Consider the following 20,055-nt stretch of genomic DNA (forward strand, 5'->3'; position numbering starts at 1 on the left):
AGCAGATCTTAAGGGTTCTTATCCACACACACAAAGAGTTAACTATGTGAGGTGATGAATGTGCTAATTATCTTGATCTTGGCAATCATTTCACAATGGATATATATATATATAAAATCATCACATTGTACACTTAAAAATATATATATATATACATATAATTATATTTGTCAATTATTCCTCAATAAAGTTGGGGAAAAAAAAAATCCCCCAAACCAAAATTGGCTCCAGTTAACTCCTTATTATTTAGTAATGGCTGCCACCCCTGGGGAGGAGTGAATGACACAAAGGGTGCCAATGTGATTTGAAAATTATAAAGCACGTGTTCATTTGTTTCTCAAGTGTATTTACTGAATGCCTGTGTCACAGATTCACAGAAGAAAAGACCTAGTGCCTGCAGGTGAGGGATTAATTAGCCTTAGGATGAGATGGACAACAGTTACAATAAGAGCAGCGTCTGGGAGAAGTAAACATCAGGGGAGATTACAGGTGCCTCTAGAAGACAGGAAGGACTTCACAGACATGGCAGGATCTGAGCAAGACTTGAAAGAAAAATAGAATGTTGTCAGTGCCACGACGAGAAGAATGTGGCTCTCGTGTTTGTGGAATCACAATTACTTTAGCATCGCTAGAGGTCAGGCGGTAGTTGGGCAAGGATCTGGGGTGAAACAAGCCCGGTTAGATATGTAGGGGCCAGATCATAAGAGACCTTGTAAGATATACAAAGGAATACACATTTTTTTAAAACAATCTTTTTTTGTTGTGGTAAAATACACTTAACGAAAGGTTTAACATCTTACCCATTTTAAATGTATAGTTCAGTGGTATTAAATGCATTCATAATGTTGTGCAAGCATTACCACCCCCATCTCCAGAACTCTTCATCTTGCAAAACTGAAACTCTAAACCCGCTAAACAATAAATTCCCACTTGCCCTGCATCCAACCCCTGGCAACCCCCATTCTACTTTCTAGAATGGTGATTTAGACTATTCTAAATACTTCACGTAGGTGGAATCATAAATTATCTGTCCCCTCTGTGACTGGCTTACTTCGATTAACACGTCTTTCATCTATGTTGTAGCACTGTCAGAATTTCCTTCATTTGAAGGCTGAGGAAAATTCCATCTCGTGTTTGTACCACATTTGCTTACCCAGTCACCTGCTGACGAACACTTGCTTCCATATCTTAACTATTGTGAATAATGCTGCTATAAACATGGGTATAAAAATATCTCAAGCTCCTCCTTTCAATTCTTTTGGGTATATATCCAGATGTGGAATTGCTGGATCATATGGTAATTTTATTTTAAAGTTTTTGAGGAACTTTTTTTCTTTTATAAATTTATTTATTTATTTATTTATTTTTGGCTGCGTTGGGTCTTCGTTGCTGCGCGCGGGCTTTCTCTAGTTGTGGCGAGCCAGGGCTACTCTTCGTTGTGGTGCGCGGGCTTCTCATTGCGGTGGCTTCTCTTGTTGCGGAGCACGGGCTCTAGGCGCACAGGCTTCAGTAGTTGTGGCACGTGGGCTCAGTAGTTGTGGCTCGCGGGCTTAGTTGCTCCGCGGCATGTGGGATCTTCCCAGACCAGGGCTCGAACTCGTGTCCCCTGCATTGGCAGGCGGATTCTTAACCACTGCGCCACCAGGGAAGTCCCTTTGAGGAACGTCTATGCTGTTTTCCACAGTGGCTGCACCATTTTATATTCCCAGCAACACTGAACAAGGGTAAGGGGTATACATTTTAGCCTCATCTGCGAATGGGGTCAAATAAAAAACTAGAATAAAATTATAACATTTATATGTTGTCAGGGACTGACAGTGGCAGAGTGAAGGATGAATGAGAGGGAGGAAGAGTGGAGATAGGGAGAGGAATGTTGTGGAGATCTGAACAAGGGGAGGAGCACTGGGGATGAGGAGAATGTGACTTATTTGAGAGCTCTCTGGACTGCAATTTCCAGGACTGGATATTTAATTGGCGAGTAAAAGAGAATGGGAGGATTCTAAGATGACTCCAAGGGTGCTAACTCTGAAAAGTGGTTCAATGGTGCATGGTATGTTGATGTCACTGCCAACGAGATGCAAAATAGGATGGGAAGTTGGCTTAAAAGGGGGAGGTGAGCTCAGGCTTACAAACGTTGGGTGTGCAGATCCAGTGGGATATCCAGGAAGAAATACCCGGCACATAGTTAGATAGTCAAAGGTACAACTTACCATTTTTAACAACATGGTGTTGTTATACATATACACGTATATATACATGTACATGTCTTTCCTTATACATATTCTGAATGAGACTGTAAGCTCTTTGAGGGCAAACTGTCCTGTTAACTGCTATAAATTTCAAGCCTACTAAAACATCTAACAAATAATAAGTGTTCAATGATTACTTGTTGGATAACTATATGGGCCTGAACACAAGAACAGGGCCTAAGGTGGGTATGAAGCTTTGCAAGTCAGCAAGTAAGTGGCAAATGAAGCTTTTTGTACCAGTTGGGGTCACAGCAAGAAGCAAATGGAGTTAGCTGAAGATAATTTAATCCTTTACAAAGGTGTCGGCATGGTTAAAGGAGCCTGAAGGCTTTATCAGAGCCTATAAGGGCTGGAGTCATGGAGTAGGGGAGGTCTGGCGGGAGATATGGTTATAAAGGTAATAACTCCTGCCAGCATTGGGGCACCAAACGGAGAAGGAGAAGGAGAGAAAGATCCTGACCTCTTTTTCGTCCTGCTATAGGATGCCTCCTATTGGTGGAATCCACTGGAGGGCAGGAAGCTTCAGTGATATAGTCCATAGGGGTCACTTTCTCCATGGAACGTGCACTATAGTTAGAAGCATGCAGTAGTAGAGGCTACTTGTCCGTGGTGAGGCCTCTGCATAGTTCCCAAAGAAGATAATGGTTGGTTGAGTTTCTGAACACTTATTTGCAATAATTAGCCTCGGATCTCCATAACCAGACAGCTTCTGCAAATACACTCCCATTCTGGAACTGTCTCCTTTTGATCCCAGGAAACACTCCTTCCTGGTCACAGGTGTGAACTTGCCTCTTTCATGTCATCACATCTCTGACCACATCAGATGTGAGCCACGACAAGGGCATACATACCCTTAGATGCTTGACCACCTGGGAGATAAGTACCACATTCCTCCTTCCAGATGAATTTCTTTTTTAGAACAGACTCTCCCTCCCAGAGGTAAATTCTGATTTCAAACACTCTTTTCCCCTGTGCTAGATATACCTTGGGCCAAACTGCTGGGACTTACCTAACACATGGCCAGGACAAGGCATAGGGTGAGACCCAGTTCTGTTCTCTAAATCTCTCCACTCAGGAATGCGTGAAAACCCCTTTACAGCACTTTTTCTGCCCCCTCATCCTTTCCAATCCTCTCCCCATATAGTTGACAAGTTACAAGAATTTGAAACCAGGACATCAGAGCATGTTCAGTTTTTGATTGATTATTGAGTTGTTCTCAGCACTCAGAGCAGCTTTCCGTATCTTGGGGCTACTAAATGTTAGTCGTCACCCTTCTCTTACACAGCAAGTGAACAAGCTCAGGAAGAAGTCTTCCCTCATACGTGCTCCTTCCCCGGTAAGCCGTTCACTATTTCAGACATTTCCCCGAGCACAATAACAGAGTCTCTCTGTAATAAGGCAGTTCTTAGGGGGGTTACTGCACCAGATTAGATGGCGACCTCTCACTCTGTTTAACTGTGTAGTTATTCAACACCAAAGAGAAATTTCCTGATCCTCTTTCATATTGATTAAGCATAGCATAATTAAGGGAGAATAAAAGATAGCTGACTTATCCAATTTATATGTTTAATTTTATCTAAACTACACATTCACAATGGTAAGGTAAAACAGAAGATGAAAGATACGTATGTGTTTACAGATATATACAAAGAAAATGAAAAAAAAAAAACAAAAACGATAATTTGGAGCACCAGGCTTCAGGCTTAACTCATTCTTTCCTCAAGAGCCTATGCAACGAAATAGGATAAGCCGCGGATTCAATCACCGCGAGTGCATTTAGAGTGTGTCTCTGGACTCCTCTCCACACTGGGTTTAGATACTGTTTGATTCTCTGCCTGTCCTGTGGAGGGAAGATGCTATTAGATTTCACTCCTCTAAAGATATGCTCCTTCTTTATCACAAATTCCAAGGTTCACTTTTTACCATGACTTCTGGAGCAATGGTAGAATGTCACTTTCAACTACGATGGCTTCTCTGTGTGAATGTCATGTTACAAAGAGGATAAACCAGATCTCACCCCGTGTCCGCAGTTGGCTTAGTTTATTATGGACAACAAAACTAAATAGCAGTGGGAGAATTCATTGAGTTGTTGCCTAAACATTCCTTCTGGGCCAAGGAAAGAAGAGTCGCTGGCATGTTACCTTTTATTTCTTGCTTGTACTTGGCCTTCTGCAGACGACCATGACTTTGCTCTCACTCCTTGGCCACGCACCCAGTGGTGGCAGTAAATATGTGTGGGGCATTTTAACATGACCTGCAAAGAGTCCCCTCTCTCAGTACTGGGGAACAACAGAAAAGCAGGGAGCGGAGTTACATTCAGCCCTCAGGCATTTCTCTAAGTCATTTCAGTAAGCAGGGAGCTAGTTGCATTGCTTTAGTCAGAAAAGTTTTCTAGGAAAGATGTTTAATTGATTTTACTGCTGAAAGTTGGGAATCTAGAGCAGAAAGACAGCTGTATGATCCAGAACCTCGGAGCTGACCGGCTACAACTCAGGAACGTTCCTGATTCCCAAGTGTGATTTGCAGGATGAGAACGTGCATGTCTTACAGCTTCTGAGATCAACCATCTTCAGAGTAATTGTAGCACAGTTGTTTATATCAACACACAATTCACCCAATTCCAATTAGCAAAATAACTGGGCCACAATAGGGTTAGCCCAGATAATTTTAGCATTCATATCAAATTGACCTTTAACTAGTGATTTGAGGACTCTGTGATCAGCTCCTATGGCAACCAAGAAAAATACAACCAAACTGTGACAGACTCAGTTGAGCCTTATAAGCATTGTGGTGAAGCACCGCTTAAAATGCCCATTTGCAGAAAGGCACACATGTTGGCAGTTGGCCATATTAGCCCTGCTCAAGTGCAGAGAATTACATAGTTTCCTTCAAAATCATTCCGACTGCTAGCTCTTTCTTAATTAAAATAAACCCTAACTCAAGTCACATTCACTCCAGCACTCTTTGTTTTTCAGTCAATTAAGTCAGGTTTTTAACATCTAAGTTTTCCACAAATACCCGCTAATGAATTTCATTTTTATTCTGCTTTTCAAAATTCAGACAGAAAAGGCATTTGCATTATTATTAATATCCTTTTCAAAAATAATGTATTTCCGTTCATTTTGAATGGCCATACATTTTCCCCCAAGTTTGGGTGGAATCTTTCTGCACCTGGATTGTCACACAGACCAAATAAAATCAGTGTATGAATCTACTTCCACAGCTGTTCCAAACACCATCACCACCATCACCATCATTAAACTCCTTACCATGCATTACACATGAGTAAATGATTTCTGAGTAAAGTGAACTTATTTTTAACACATGTAAGCATACTCAAAACCTAAATTTTGTATGCTATTTAAAAACTTAATATGCAATCAAAATGATTTTATATTAAAGTTCTTTTTTTCTGTAAAACGAGCTATAGCTAATCTTACCGATAAGGTATGCATAAGAACACAGCAATCCTTCTCATGGATAATATTGTTTGGCTGTGTTTTAATTGTGTTACTATTATTTTTTTTTGGAGGCAGAGGGAGAGTATATGAAATTTATTTTCAGATTATATCATTTGTTCAGGGTTTTCTACTTCCATTTCTACACTTTCCATATGAAGTATAACATTGTGAAACCAAATCCCCTGATTCTGTCTCAGCACCGATAATACTTCACCTAAGATATAGGACAGCTTTTTCTGTCTCTAGGGGCCGATGTGGATGGATCATGAATAATAAACTACCTGGTGGTTCTGAAAGGATGAGTGCTTCTCTCTAGTTCTGCTGCACAACACGGGTTCTCCCATGTGTAGAGGTGAAGCAGGGCCAGAAATGAAACATCCTAAAGCAGTGACGTGGAAATTCTCAGCATTCTCTTCTTTAGTCTCCCACAAGCTCAACATCTCTCAGAAATTTAGCCTCTGTCAGCCATCTGACAACCAAGAACACACTTGAATCCAAACCTCTGATAGTTCAATATTTCTCTCATCAGATTCTCCACTCACAACCGTCTCCCAAAATCAGCAAACCACCCTCCACAAACACACCAACGCCTGATGCTGATCCACATGGAGTCTGTCCTTTCTAGCACTGTAATATTAATGTCGCTTCGATAAACGCACAACCCAGAGCAGAAAACCGCGCAAATGCAGAGGGAGAACAGGCTCTATTTCTTCATGAGGTCAAATCATAGAATTTCCTGTTCACAGTCAAAGACTCCCAGACTGCCATGTTATTTGTGCTACCCCTGATCTGGGCCTACACAGGTAAGATGGACTTTAGAACTCCTGAACCTCAGTTCTCACCTGCAAAGTAGCCTGGCCTTGGGGATAAGAAAAGGTCTACAAAGAACTGTTTAGAAGCAGGACAATACAACCATTCTGAGTGGGTGCATTTTCTAACTTATAAATTGTCTTTTGAGTATAATTCTGCAAGTGTCAAGGCAACAAAAGTAATGATGGCTTCACTGGAGCTGACTGGCCTCATTGTACATGGGATTACAGTCACCTCCGTGGAGAGGTACCAAAAGTAGAGGACGGCTGTTCTGGAGTCGGTGCTCACAGCAGCCCCCAGTGGGGCAGCAAGGCCACAGGGCGAATGGTGAGGGGAGGGGCAACCCCATGCTTGTTTAGGTCACTGATTTTTTACATGACAAACCAGGCCAACTTGGTAAAGCTATTTGAGTATATCAGCAGTGGTTTCCAGAAAGTATTGTTACCACAGATGTTACTGCAAGATAATCAAAAGAACACATCTAATTTGGGGATGTAGAGTACTTATTTCTGTTGCTGATTCTATCATTTGAAGCTTTCAAAGCTGAAGCCTTTCATGATTAAGCACATATTATTCTCCTGGAAGATATTTCTTTTTTGGCAGATAAGATAATGGAACAGATCCACTGTTTGTCAAGAGGAGTTACTATGTCATTAAAAAGCCTTTAACACAATGTTTTTCTCTTTTCCAGGCTGGTTGAAAAGATTTGAATGCAAAAGCACAGATATAACAATAACAGTACAAAACCTAAATTGTCCATGGAAAAGCTTAAACCAACTTAAAATTTTCCATTTGCCAAATGCTCTTCAGGCAATTTAAATGTAATTCAAAACAGGCACTCAGTAGCCACAGATGTGTGTTGCCTCAAAATGTTCTTTGTCTTGGTTGCATACATCCAATTTCTTTCTAAAAATTGTCTCCATTACAGCAGGACAAAAAAAAAATACCCAAATTATGAAATTGATATGATTAAAATCTTTTTTTGCTTATTAGTCCTGGAGAAGTGTTATCTTTTATCTCCAAAAAATTCTTAGTTATAGTGTTCTTTAAAACTTAAGAACAATGCCAGAAGGGCTTTTTGCAGTGTAATATGAGTTCATCCAATATCTAGAGTTCTGAAATCAAGGAAATGCTCTGAAACACCACTAGCCCGGGGAATAGATGCGGAGGGGCTTCTGCTTTTTCTCACGTGTACAGCCGAGGCCATCACAACATTGTGTCCACCAGGGGACAGAGATGCACCTTGAATATCTTTCAGGAGATAGTACTGCTAGGCATCACCCCAGGAATGTCTGTTCCCTCAAACATGTCTTTTGATGAATTTACAGTTTAGAAGACGCCTGAATAGGAAAAGTTATGAACGATTTCTGGGGACTTTCTGGAGGTGAGTCAAGGCTCCTGATTTGGCATGGACCAAAATATGCTTCTCTAAGACCTTCCTTTGCCATCTCCCATCTAGGCCCACACAGGCACTGTGCTCTACAGAACTCTTTAACCTGAGTTCTCCCCAGAAAAGTGGACTGTTTGGTATGTGGGTGCCACCAGAGAATGATCTAGAAAGGGAGCTGGCTCTTTGGGGTGGATTCTCTCCTGCAGCTTCGGGGTCCTCAGGACAGTAAAGGGCCCCCGGCGCATCTGAGCCCCCTCCTCCTGTTCCCCCCCCCCACTTGGGGAGGGTGGTGGTTGAGACCTTGACCTTGACCTGGGTGGGACGCTGGCCACCTGGGGGGAGCAGCTGCGTGACTTCTCCGAGCCTCCGGGGCTCAGAAGTGGCGTGAGTATCCGCCCTCGGGGCTCGGGAATTAAATGAGCTCCTACCTGCAAACGCTCAGCCTCCGGCCTGCCCTGCGGGGGCGCTCGGTGCTCGGGGCTCTGGGGATTCCGGCTGCGGGAAACGTCTAGCAACATCCCCAGGACATGTCACAGTGCGCAGTTTCTCCTCTCTCAACGCCCGTGCACACAGCACGATGGTGCCGTTTGATCTGTCGAGGCCAACGGTGGACAGAAGTCATCACCTCTCCTCCACAGCCGTCTGGTGGCCTCCCATCGTCACCACAAAGCCCGGTAACAGTTTCCGCGGGATAAAGACAGATCCTGGGTAATAAAATGAAGTCTCACCTTTTTTTTTTTTCCTTGGTGTTAGTTTACCTTCACTTGCTGGCAGGGTGCCGTGTGCTGAGGCCGGGCCCCGGCCCTTCCCAGCGGAGCTCCTGGTGCAAAAGGGTGGCTTCAAGATGGCGGCGGCGGCGGAGGGCGGCGGGGCTGCGCACGGCGCTGGGATCTGGGGCCTGAGCAGCACCGCGCGCCCTTCCCCCCAGAACCCCGCCCCCTGCCCTCTGACCTACAAAGCAGCCCCGCCCACAGCCAGTCCAGGGAGCCTGTGCTCTAGCTAGAGAGCTCGCACCTGTCCATTCTTTGATCAAAGAACAAAGCTTTCCTTGGCTTCTGAACCCAACTTGGTCTCATTCTATTAGTGCCAACGATACCGGGCAGCAGGACCCTTATTGGGCCCCGAGTTTGGAAAGGGTGGGTCACACTGTCTCCCTTTTGGAGCTGGTCTCCCGTTGGGTATGGGAAGTGCGTAGATGAAGCAGTAGGTTTGCAGTCCATTCTCTTCCTATGGGACCTCTTTGAAATCGTTGTGTAAACACGCTAATGACATCCCTGACAAATAAGCTAAATGTTTTTTAGGACTGTTTATGGTAAACAAATCTGGAATCTATGGATATATGGGACATGGCATCCCTGGAACCCCTGGAACCCCTCACAGAAGCTGTGCAACTCTACGAGCTGGAAAAACTTCGTGCCTGAGACGGTGCTCCTCTGTGTCAGTGATGCAAACCTCTTACGTAGCTTACAGATTTCAGATGTTAATGTGACTAGAGGATGCCTGCTATGGCCGGGAAGACCCCAGAGAGCCGCGTGAGGGTGACAGACCTCTCTCTGCTTTGTCTGTGACTCACAGTGACCTGTATCCTTGAAATTATTACTAAAGCTTGAGGCTGGGCCAGATCTCTGATTCCACGTGCATCTGCACTGACAGTCTGACCCTGTGTGCTGTCGTGTATGAGTTCTGTGGACACATCGATTCTTTTTTTTTATTAATTGAAGTATAGTTGATTTATAATGTGTTAGTTTCAGGTGTACAGCAAAGTGATTCATATATACATTCTTTTCCAGATTCTTTTCCATTATAGCTTATTACCACACATTGATTCTTAAATCACTCTGAACACTGCAAAGGAGCATAGCGCCTGGTATATAAAAATGTTCCTCCTAATATTTGTTGAATAAATGAAAAATGAATGAATGGGGACTTATTCTTCTTATAGTCATAGGAAACTCACCTGAAGACATTAAAAAAAATGAAACACTGAAGAGTGGCCTTTTTTTTTTTAATTTTATTTATTTATTTATTTATTTATTTATTTTTGGCTGTGTTGGGTCTTCGTTTCTGTGCGAGGGCTTTCTCCAGTTGCGGCAAGCGGGGGCCACTCTTCATCGCGGTGCGCGGGCCTCTCACTGTCATGGCCTCTCTTGTTGCGGAGCACAGGCTCCAGACGCGCAGGCTCAGTAGGTGTGGCTCACGGGCCCAGTTGCTCCGCGGCATGTGGGATCTTCCCAGACCAGGGCTCGAACCCGTGTCCCCTGCATTGGCAGGCAGATTCTCAACCACTGCGCCACCAGGGAAGCCGAAGAGTGACTTTTAATAGTGGATTTCTGGGCATCACGATTGAAAGGGAGATAAGCAGATCAGGAGGCTTCTGGAACTCTTCAGACCTAGAACCCTGTCTGTTTGGTCTCGTATGGATTTACTGGAGGAGTAAGGTCGGGGGGAAGGGAGGTTGTTAGTTTTTTTAAAGGATATACCAAAATGAAATTTTCTGGATTAAAGTTAAGGGATAATTTGCCTGGTTATGCCTTAGCCTGAGCCTGTAAAACATTTGCTGATTGGCCTGAGTGCAAATGACCTTTAAAAGGACATTTTGTGGAAGAAAACAACTTGTTACAGGGATAGAGCTCTTAGAAGAAACTTTAGGACTTAAAAAAAAGCATGATTAAAAAAAAGCATGAATCAGTCAAGACCTACTGAACATATTTTGGAATTACAGATCCCTGACAGTGTATAATAAGCCAAATCTTTGTACCAAGATTCCATCTTAGCTTAGAATGGATTCTCCATTCTATGCAGATCAAGGTTGGCATCAATGAATGGGATATTGTTGGTCTTACTGGAATAGACTTGGGGGGAAATAAAACTGTCACATCTGATCTTTTCTAAAGTCCTGTGTACTTTCTACCTGACAGAGTAGAACATGCGTGATACTTTCAAGCTTTTAGGCTGCAAGAGAGAGGTCCACCACAGACCTCACTGAGGATTGATTAAAGGTTTATGATGTTATATTTGGCATTGCAAGGAAACCAAAGCTAAATTGATAAAGTTCTTTATAATAGACTTAAGCAAAGCAATGGAAAACCCCCAAAGAAGAAAACTCCATCACTGTAAGTTATGTTCACATCTGTTTTGTTCACCTTTGTATTGTAGCTTTATTGTCTGGCAGAGGACTTGATATATAATTAAGATTCAATAAATATTTGTTGAATTAATGTATAGAATTAATTTACTCTATTTTCTTAAACTTCAAAATGTTTGTGATCATCAGAAACTTGCTACATCCAGTTATTCTTTCGGTCCTTGAGCCCTATTATGTGAGGGCAAAAATGAGAAGGCACATTTGTTTGCTATTAGTGCTGTATTTGTGAAAATTTCCACAAGAGCACACAGAATTCTGGGCTGTGCTGTGGGAGCTACAGGCTAGCTAACTTCAGAGTAAGATATTTAAGGCAAGCAATCTTATAATTATGTCAGCAAAGATTTGTAAATAGAAAAGAGCTACAGCCTGCCAAAGTATTTTTAAGGAGAGACATATTGTCGATTTGTTCCACATTTAACAACTAATATAAGCAAGAAAATTCCTGCCTGTTGTCATGTGTCAGACATTCTGTCCTTTAGAATAACTGCAACTTCTTTGGAAAACACATCTGGTTTCTGAGCCCAGCCCTGTCCATCAATAAAGCAGATGGTTTTGAAAGAGAGAGATCAGAAGGCAGGACCATGGATTAAGCTCAGGCAGTTTTCCAAGTAGAATTTCCTTCTTGATAAGTGAAAGCTTGAGATTTTCCTTGAATATTGAAACTCCATTTCGTGAGTTTATAATGTGCTATGGAATATTAAAATTTAGAAATAAGAGTGATGGTGTAAATATAAAATTCACTGTGCACCTTTAAATCCTTAAATTCACAATTCTGGTTGCTTAATCTGTAATGATAGCAGTGTGCTAGAAGACAAGGAAAAGTGTCATAAAAATGCATAGGTCAATAGGGAGGGTGGGAGGGAGACGCAAGAGGGAGGAGATGTGGGGATATATGTATACGTAGAGCTGATTCACTTTGTCACACAGCAGAAACTAACATACCATTGTAAAGCAATTATACTCCAATAAAGATGTTAAAAAAAATGCATAAGTCAAAATTTACACTTTGAGTTCCATCTTTAGGTAAATGGCTAACCATTTCTGGTCTTAGTATCCTCACCTTCAAAGTAAAAGATTAGGCAGGTGATTCCCAAGGCTCCTATTAGTCTTAGAATTCTATGGCTCGTACATACCCTGACGGAGTTCTGAACTGGTACACCCTTTCTGAAAGACTACACATATCAAATACATTAAAGCCCTAAAAATGATAACATATTTTGACTACACAATTCCACTTTCATAAATACACCCTAAGGAAATAAATGGACATGTGCAAATTTGTATGTAAAAGGTTGTTTATTGCAGAGTAGTTTACAATAAAAAAATTTTGGAAGCAATAAAAATATTCATCCAGAGATAATAAGTATATAAATGTATTATGGTATATCCATAAGCTTGAAAAAACAAAAACAGATTTCTATATCATTCGCAGCAACATTTTATTCTTACTAAATGGCATGACCAGAAAAAAAAAAAAAAAGCCTAAGTACCATGGACAATAAGTATTTGGGAAATGACATTCATAGTGAGAGCCTATGAGTAAAAATTTGGCTCTGGGCTTTCGGACATTCTCCACCCCTGGGACTCTAGCAAAGGGGCCATTGGGGTAGGACCCTGCTCTAGTTGCTACATATTAGGATTCCGTGTTGAGGCAGGAATATAGGGAAGGAACTATGGCCTTTCATGAGATTCACTCACTGGGCTGCCATTAATGCTTGGGAGTGGCCTGGGTAAAATTGGAGATTCAGGTAGGCATAGCATGGTATCTAAAAAACTCAATGTTAAGTCACAGTTTCTGTCAATAACCAGCACCGAAGGATCCAGGTGTGTCTTCTTAGGTGGACAGAGCAAAGACAATGATGGGATCCAGTTAGGGGTTCAGGAAAGAAGTACAACTAGAGAGGTCTGTCGATTGGTAGCAGGGGTCAAAGATGGGTGGGATTCAGGAAGGAGGAAGAAGTTGCCAGGGTGGGGGAGGAGATCAGAGGAAGATGGGTCACTATATTATTTCCTGAGACTGGGGCACACAGGGTAGAGAGGTGTGTGGGAAGCTGACTTCAGAAATCAAGCCTAAAGCCATCTTCTCAGGACAGGTAAGGGGGGAAGTGAGTGACAACTCAGGCTCAACTCAGAAACCTCATTAGCTTGGTCCTCAGCCCTAGATGGTTTAACGGAGAGGGCGACTCCAAGCTGGGGCCCAGTTAGAAGGTCTCATGGATGGGGAGGCCTGGTAGGCCAGGGTGGAGCTATGAGAAGGTGGTGATGCTATGATCCTGGAGTGTGGTCCCTGTGATCTTTGCCACTGTCGTCATGATGCTCCAGGCTTGCTAATTTCATACCAGTCAGTCTGGGCAGAAACCAATCCAAGGACAAAAATGGAGCCAAGCAAGAGCTGGTGAGATGATGAATTTGAGGGGCCATTTTTAAATACCACCATGTTTTTCAGTTCAATGAGGTTTCTCATTTTACAGTTGTCCTTGGACCATCGCGTAGCAGCGGTGTGTCTTTGTAGGTATCTACCGAATGGACTTCCTTCCACAGTCCACTGATTGCTTAATTCAACAGGCATCTGTTAAACACCTACCATGTGCTGTGGACTGGACCACGAGAAGCAGAAATGAGTCTCACATAGCTCTTATCCCTGAGGTGCTCTCTCTACTCCATAAATGACTGGGTGACTGTAAGCTTTGGATATCAGGGACCATCTTTTCCTCTGTGTTGCCACACGATCGGTGCGGAACCAACTATTCATCCCACACGTCGTCTCATCTACCACTTCTCATGTTCATCGATACAGAGACCTAAGAGACTTAAATATGTGGCCCAGCACGATAACAAATGCTAACAATTACACAGCACTTGTGATAAGCTGGGCCCTTTCCTAAAATTTCATGTTATTAAATCACAACAACCCCACGAGGCAAAGTACTTTTATTATTCCTGCAATTTGCTCAAGGTCACAGTTACCAAGTGGGAAGCTGGGGTATGAACCCAGACTGCCCAATTTCAGAGTACAAGCACTTAACAATTAAGTCATGTCTTATCGGTGGTGGGTAAAAGAAAGGTATAGTCTCTACCACTGAGGAATTTATAATCTGCTTGGGGACGACAAGGCTGAATTGCTGAGATCAACACTGGCTGACGGAGCACTGAATGTGTATTCAGACTGTAAAAGCTGTAGAAGTTGAAGAAGGTGAGTTCAGTAGCAGGGAAAGGATTATTGGAGAGTATGTTGGAAAGTGAATAAGTTTGGGGAGATAGAAATGCAAGGGGAGGGTGTTTGGTGAAATAGTCAAGTGCGTGTGGGGTACACTGCTCAGCGCCCTCTACAGGCCAGTACTAGGTACCAGGCACTGGGTCCCAGAGGAGGGTGCAGGCAAAGTTAGGATGTGGTTTCTCTTCTTTTGCCCTTGAGGACAAAAATATTTCCGACGAACATCTTTTATTCATGCAGTCCTATTTCTGAAAAGCTAAAAGTAACCTACAGGGTCTTATCAATTTTAGAGAAGAAAATCTTTTCTGCCAAATTTTCAAAAACTGGTAGGATTATTAAAATTTTTAAATATTTGGGTTTAAAAAATAGAGTTGCTGTCCATAATATGCTCTCTCTCTATATATATATATATTTAATTTTTATTGGTGTATAGTTGATTTACAATGTTGTGTTAGTTTCAGGTGTACAGCAAAGTGATTCAGTTATACATATACATGTATCTATTCTTTTTCAAATTCTTTTCCTATATAGGTTATTACAGAATATTGAGCAGAGTTCCCTGTGCTATACAGTAGGTCCCTGTTGGTTATCCTTTTTAAATATAGCAGTGTGTACATGTCAATCCCAATCTTCTAATTTATCCCTCCCCCCCCTTACCTCCTGGTAACCATAAGTATATTTTCTACATCTGTGACTCTATTACTGTTTTATAGATAAGTCCATTTATACCTTTTTTTTTAAACTGTTGAATAATTTCAAACAGATAAAAGAAATTTGCTCAATACCTTTTTTTTTATCTGTACAAAATTATTCAACAGTCAGGACCAAAGTAATTACTACTACTGGGGCTTACTTATTAAAAACATATTCAAAGTTGATCTCTCCTTTATTTTAAACATAAATAAGAGCCACTAAACAGTTGTGTGAAAGGAAGATAAAGTCTGTGTTGTGATGATGCCAAAGCATTCAGTCAGTGTGATTCACTGAGGGGAAAATAGGCCAATGCTGGTTTATCACAGTAAAACAAAAGAAAAATAAAGGAACGTTATAAAGTATGTCCCACATGCCAGAATTTCTGTTAATTTTTCATGCACTGCCTACTTTCATAGTCACAAAATTTCTGTGAGAAGGAGATTCATGTCCCTATTGTACAGATAAGAAAAGTGAGGTTTTGAAAGGTTGTTTTCTCCAAATCACATGTGTGATAATGAGAACACAGACTTGAACCCAGCTTCCTGCTTCATTGCCTCCACACTCCTCAAAAGCACAGTTGGCTCAGTCCCAGATGCAGTCTGGTGTGACTCCCCGTAACACGATGGCTGCCCTCCGGGTCAACACTGAGGCCCCGGGGTTCCCTCCAGACCCTCCTTCTGCTGTGCAGACAGGAGTGTTTCCAGGCAGTGACTGAAGCGTGTGGTGTGTGGATTGTAATACTTGGCAGATTGACTGTAATTTTCAGTATTCTCCTTGCACTCTTGCTATCATCCCCGGATGTTTAACAGCTTACTCAAGGTTACAGAAAGGAAACCCAGGACTTTTTCTTCAGCCAGACCTCTGCCTTCTCCTCTGCTGGACTATTCCACTGGATCTAAGTCAAGCTTATTTCAAGATGTGGCCTGCAGACAAACAGGCCTAACTGGAAGGACATCTCCAATTCCTCTAATTCCTCTAGTAAGAGAGATGGTGCCTGTGTGTGTTAAGAGTTGGAAGTGAGGGGACTTCCCTGGTGGCGCAGTGGTTAAGAATCCACCTGCCAATGCAGGGGACACGGGTTCAATCCCTGGTCTGGGAACATCCCACATGCCGCGGAGCAACTAAGCCCGCGAGCCACAACTACTGAAGCCCGTGTGCCTAGAGCCAGTGCTCCGCAACAAGAGAAGCCACCACAATGAGAAGCCCGTGCACCACAATGAAGAGTAGCCCCCGCTCACCTCAACTACAGAAAGCCCACGCGCTGCAACGAAGACCCAATGCAGCCAAAAATAAATAAATTTATTTTTTTTTTAAAGAAAAGAGTTGGAAGTGAGGGAAAGAGGCACCCTGTCTGGTTGGGTAAGTGCTATGCCCACAGCTCTGCAAGTCTGCTCCTAGCCACAGGGCTCTGTAAATTCAGAGTTGTTGGAAACCTTGTTGTGTTTGATTTGGCCACGTGTGTTTTGATACCTTGGAAAAGAGGACATCTTGGACATGAGAAATAGGAGAGATTGATGGTAAAAGGAAAGAGTAAGTTGGGATATTCATTAGGCTTCAAAATGAAAGGCTCACCCAGATTAGCTCGAGATGCTTTAGCAGTTCTTTCTAAAGAGAACTTCTACTTACGACACAACATTGCAGGGAAAAGAAAGTATATATATATATATATATATATATATATATATTTATTAAAAATATATATTTCAGGGAATTCCCTGGTGGTCCAGTGGTTAGGACTTGGCACTTTCACGCTTTCACTGATGTGGCCCCGTGTTCGATCCCTGGTTGGGGAACTAAGATCCTGTAAGCCACGCGGTTTGACCCCCCCAAAAAATTACACATATATTTATTTATTTATTTCAGTGTACACACACTTCCGTTCCTAGGGGGTAGTTTGAAACTTGGGGCTCTAATAGCCAGTCTGCCAGGGTTTAGATCCTGGTGACTCTAAATAGATCAAACAAATAATAAAGTTTACCTCCTAGTTACCCTTTCTAAGTATCAGAAAGTACCTTTCTAAGTACCCTTTCTTTATATGTCAAATGGAAACAGTAATAGTACCTACCTCATTTTTTTTAAGAGTTAAATTTTTAAAAATCCATGTGTACAAACGCTTAGCACAGTGCCTTATTGAAATAGTAAAATAGTAAAAAAAATACATAATAAATGAAGTCATCATTAATATTATATTGTGACCATTACAAAATGGATATAAGATATCTTGATCCCTTAGTAAATGAGATCCTAGATCTCTAAACCCAGAGTGACTGTGCCCTGGTGTGTCCCTTGCCTTTATGATCTAGGCTAGGGAACTCTGCGGGTCTAGTCTGTGTCCATTGTGATTCTTCGGGTAGCTAACATCCCTTGGTTGGGGCCCAAAGCACATGAGTTAGCTGAATTTTATATGACAAGTCTAAGGCACCCTTTTTGGTATTCATATACCAATGCTCTCAGGCTAGTTTTAAAATCTTTTATTTTGACTTTACTTTTTTTCTTTTTAAATAACTTTATCCACTGTTGTAGAACAGATGGAAACGATTTGATCATAAAATCATCACTGCTAAATAGCCTATCTTTTTATGCACGATACGATCACCTTGAGAAACTGAACTGACCTCACGTTTTGGGCTTACATCTGCTTTTCCCACACTGTGTCAACTTAATCATGACAAAACCCACAAAACCTCCCTTATCTCAGGGAAGTGGCCGCTGTTAATTATACAGGTTTATCTTCTTTTAACCATGGTCTAGGAGAGTAGTTTTGCTACTTTATCACTGCTCTGATATTACAAGAAGTGGAAAATTCATGCCTGCAAATATTGTTTATGAATATGGGGCAGGTCCAGATGCATCTTTTATGAACCTGGAACATTCGGCTTTGCATCTGGTAGCGTGGAGAATAACACATTCAGCCCTGCACTGTGGGAGACGTCCAGATTACTTTATTATTACAATGGTTTCGATAACTCTGTTGACTTTTCAGGCAACTGTGTCCTCATAAACGGATCAAACCTCACTGATAACATTTTATTTCTATGACTTTTGAGAAGTTAGAGATCATTTGAGCTAGTTGGGTTTCTAAAAACATATGGGAACTAAATGCAAGTAAAGCCTTAGAAGCCAAATTTGTTAGTGCTTTATTTCACTGTTGCTACTCTTTTAAGAGACGACTCAGCTATGGAGAGCCTGCGATGGCTGCCATCAAGTCCAAGGCTTCCCTTTGGAACACATCACTGGCTCACTCTCTGTTGGTCTCAAGTCACCTCTTGATTTCTGGTGGGATAAATGTAACTCTTCTGTAGAACTTAATGCATAAATTGATTAACCCACATTAGTCTTCTGTATTTTTATAAGGAGCTCATAATTATATCTAACATTTATGTTCTCCAAGTATCTTTGAAATCTCCTATCTACTTTCAATCTTGCCCAGGCTACTCTATTGTTTGAAAGGATTGGATGGAAAAAGATGACTTGGCTTTTAGTACAAAAGCCACCAGAGAGCCTTTGGAACATTCATTTGTGCACTTGTGTCTTTTGACACTTACTCAGTAGGTGAACTTATGCGGAAGAGAGCCGTGTCTAATGGGACTGTCTGATTCTATTTATTTTTTGTTATCATCTTGCAGGGCTGTTTTTGGCATGCAGTCATTTAAGTCGCCAGTCTCCAAAAAACTGGGTAATGCCATGTGGATAATTTCAAGTTTGCCCTAAACACCTAAACACTGACATTTTCTATGTGCTAACTTGGGTTTTTGCCTTTGAGAACAACTAGAAAGCTAAGGAGAAGTGCCTCTCTTCTAATCTAGTAATTTAAATGTCTTTAGGTTTTATTTAGTTTTATTCTTTAATATTAATTTAAATGTATTTGGGTTTTATTTCATTTTATTACTATTTATGCAATTTTTACTCCTTGCCAAAAAAGAGTTTTGCACATTTTAATTTAGGTCTTGATGTGTGTGTGTTTCGTATAGCCAAATAATAACAATTTCATGTGTGTCTTTGGCTGAGAACCAGGAAACAGACATTTGTCTCAGGATCCTGGACTCCGTTTTCTGGAGCCCCAAAGAACTCCCCTTGAAACAACTGTCTGGAAGCTTTTTGATCTTATAATGTTATTGATAAAATATTTAATCAGCACCCCAATATAGTTTTACATATTTGTCATCTAACAGTTTCTAAGTTGGCTTAGAGATGCTGAAATGCCCTTCCCAGGGCCCGCAAGGCTGTACGTGCTCTGGCCCCTGCTTCTACTCAGCCCTCCTTGTTGAGTGAGTGAATTCATGCACCTGTCACTGTAGTCATAGAGCACTTGTATTATAATCACAGACAAAAGCTAAAAAGATGACGTAACCACAGTGAGGTACCACCTCATAGCCATTGTGATTTTCTGCTTTTTTCATAGCAGCCGTCCTAAGTGTTGGTGAGGATGTAGAGAAGTTGGAACCTTTGTGCCCTGCTGGGGGGAGTGTACATGGTGCAGCTGACAGGGAAAACAGTCTGAGGTTCATCCAAAAATTACAAGTAGCGTGACCATATGATCCAGCAATTCCACTTCTGGATACATGTTCAAAAGAATCGAAAGCAAGGACTCAGACATTTGTACATCCATATTCATAGCAGGATTATTCATAATAGCCAAGAGGTGAAAGCAACCCAAGTGTCCATCAGTGGATGGACAAACAAAATGCGGTAGATACATACAATGGAATATTACTCAGCCTTTAAAAAGAAGGCAACTCTGACACATGCTACAACATGGATGAACTTGGAGGACAATATATTAAGTGAAATAAGCCAATCACAAAAAGACGAATGCCATTATGATTCCACTTATATGAGGTGCCTAGAATATCAAGTTTATAGAAATGGAAAGTAAAAGGTTCCTTGTCGGGAGCTGGGGGGAGGGGAGAATGGGGAGGGAGTTGTTGAATAGATAGAGTTTCAGTTTTCTAAGATGAAAAACTTCTGGTGATTGGTTGCACAACAATGTAAATATATGTAACACTGCTGAACTGTACACTTACAAATGGTTAAAATGGTAAATTTTATATTATGTGCATTTTATCATAATAACAAAATATAAAATATTCAAG

The sequence above is a fragment of the Eubalaena glacialis genome, chromosome 17 (genome assembly GCF_028564815.1).
Source record: "Eubalaena glacialis isolate mEubGla1 chromosome 17, mEubGla1.1.hap2.+ XY, whole genome shotgun sequence".
NCBI lineage: Eukaryota > Metazoa > Chordata > Mammalia > Artiodactyla > Balaenidae > Eubalaena > Eubalaena glacialis.